Here is a 3,096-nt window from a genome sequence, read left to right on the forward strand (position 1 = left end):
TAATACAAATAATACAAAATATTTTATATCATTATTTAATTCTATCTGTTCTTTTAAATGAGTATTTAAACTGTCAATATAAAAAAATAAGGTGAATGCTACCATATCCTCTCTAAAATAAAGGATAAATTACCCTGTGATATATAGTATTTATAATTACAATTAAGTTGAATATTAACCATAATAATTAGGTATATGTTCTCTACTTTTCTTTCTCTTTCTTGTGATTATTTAAATTTAGTTTAGCACCACCAGTTTATGGTGGTGGTGGTGGCTGTCACCGCCAGAGAAATCTCTCTGCGGTGAACTCACAAACCCATCAATAAGGTGCATACTATTCAGCTCGTTACACGTGGCAACATTTGTGCTATCGAGGTATGGAGAATCTTTGCTACATAGGCACAACTCCTTTCCAACCTCAGCGTACACCCACTGCGTCTCTTCCACCCTCTTCTTTATGGTGATAACATCCTCGGAGTTCACTATTCGCAAAACTTTTGTCCCATGAAAGTGATTAAATTCTTGTGCATAATTGTCACCTCATCTTACAAATCCTATTGTCTGCAATTGAATTCGATTTGATCTCCTCGACAACAATGTTTTTAATCTCATGAGGATCCGAATCTGCTATCCCTTGAAACTTGTATTTGACATCATCAACAACAATGTCTTTAACTGTGTTTATGACTTGAGGATCTCAAGAATCTTTCCAAATGTCTTTATGACTTCTATCATTACGGACCATAAGCTCTCCTCTACCTTCAAGTGCATCAATTGCATTCGTAAAGATCTCTTTCACTTCATAAAACTCATATGGTAAATCACTTTCAATATATATATATAAGGGTAATTTATCCTTTATTTTAGAGAGAATATGATAGAATTTATCAAAAAATAACTATTTTTGTTTATGTGACATTAGGCTAATTTTTTTTATATTGGAAAATTGGCGTGTATGTCTTCAATATGGAGTGTTTTTTTTTAAAATTGCTATTAAACAAATTAGACAATCAAATTTGTTAAAAAGAAGAGAGGAAAATAAAATTTGAGATCCGATTTGAATGAGGTATACAAATCTAAGGATCAGATTCGTGCATTATAAAAATTTTAAAAGTTTAAATACACAAATCTGATGGTCAGATGAGTTTTAAATAACAAAGAGCAATGCTACATGACTAGCAAATATTATTATTTTTTACTAGAAATAATTTCCACTTATATTTACATATGTTTTACATACAAAAAATATATAATTTGCACTTATATATATAGTTTGTACCTATATTTTTCAGAATTTATACACATAAATTAATAAAATAACAATTTAGTATTTATATTAGCAAATAATGACAAAAAATACTAAAAATTACTGGCCCTAAAAAATTTCTCAACTTAATATACGTGAGTTGTGTATGTATTGTTGAATTTCTAAAGCTTCTATAGACTATTATTTTAAACCACTATATTAGGTATAGACTAAAATTATCTACTAAAATCAGTTACTAATATAAAATATATATTGAAATATAAAATATACAATTAAAATGAGTTAATAACACATGAATTTATATACAAATAATATTTTTGTATCAGCAATACTAGAAAGTCAATATATTTTGTGATTTATAATTATTAATTAGTCATTTTTAATATTTTTATTAGTATAAAATTACATCTAATAATATAAAATTACACATTTTTTTATAATTAAATATTAACTAAATTTTAATAAAAATGTTAATCCCTAAAATTTTCTCTTGTATTTTTAAGGGTCAAGATGAGAGTGCTTCTCTTATTTTTGAGCTCTCTTAACCGGTGCATATAATCTAGTACTCTAAAGCATAAAACTATAATTATAGTGACACTAAAGATAACAAAACCCTATTTAACCAGAGATATATAACAGCTACACTCGCACCTATACCTAGACCCAAAAAATAAAAAATAAAAAATACATAGTAAAGAATTGTCTTAGTCATTTGAAACTACCTGTTTTTGTTTTAAATATTTTACTTTTAGCTAAAATTGTAAGTTTTATTACCAGAACCGTTGGTAATCCTTCGTTAAAATTTGACTAATTTTACTGACGGTTAGAATGTTTGTATAGGACGACTATATAATTAATCCAAAAAATAATTAATTATACCGGTTTAACCGTTGGTAATAATAAATTATTTTTTATTTGTCAACGACAAAATCGTCTGTGATAATCAATAATGTATATTTATCACAAAAAAATATTATAAACAAATAAAACTAATACAAAATTTGCAAATGTCACTAATTAACTAAAAAAAACAAATACATCAAAAATAGTTATCGTCGAAGAACATTTGATCGTCGTCATCAACATCGTGCTCGATGTTGGAGGGTCATCATCTGAAAGGAGGGCTACCTAGCTCGTCAACTCAAGGTCTATGGCGGCTGCCGTCACCAATGTTTGATGTGAAGCGAAAGGATGGGAAAGCTGCACATTGCTAGAAAAATTATTCTGTATAGATCGCATAAATGTGCGTGTTAAGCTAGCTAAACTTTTAAGAAATTTCGACAGAATTTTACCTATAATAAAAATATTCTAGATTTTAAATTTTATTTCATCTCAAATTTTCAAATGGTACACATTATTATATCAGAACATTTAGTTAACAAAATTAAACAATATGCAATTACCTTTGTCATTATATTCTTAACCATTCCAATGACTTCATTCCATATATATAAAAAAAATACAGATAAATTTTCCTAGCAAACAAACGACAAGAGCAATATACTTGTATAAAACATTATTTTATCTTTTCTTCTTGGCGACTTTTGATTATAATGTTTAATTTTAATATTTATTTTTTAATTGTGATTATATGTTATGTAGATTGAATTTGATATCTTATATCTATTTTTTAAAAGAATTTCTAAAACATTTTGGAATCATATATGGAGTATATTTTATTTTTCTGTGTGTAATTAATAGTTTAAAAAATCGATTTTGAGTTATTTATGTAATTAAATAAATTTGATTATAATATTTGAAATATATTATAATTATATAAAAATGAAAAATAAAATAAATATCATATATATAGTGACAGATAAAAAACA

The sequence above is a fragment of the Arachis ipaensis genome, chromosome B07, assembly GCF_000816755.2.
Source record: "Arachis ipaensis cultivar K30076 chromosome B07, Araip1.1, whole genome shotgun sequence".
NCBI lineage: Eukaryota > Viridiplantae > Streptophyta > Magnoliopsida > Fabales > Fabaceae > Arachis > Arachis ipaensis.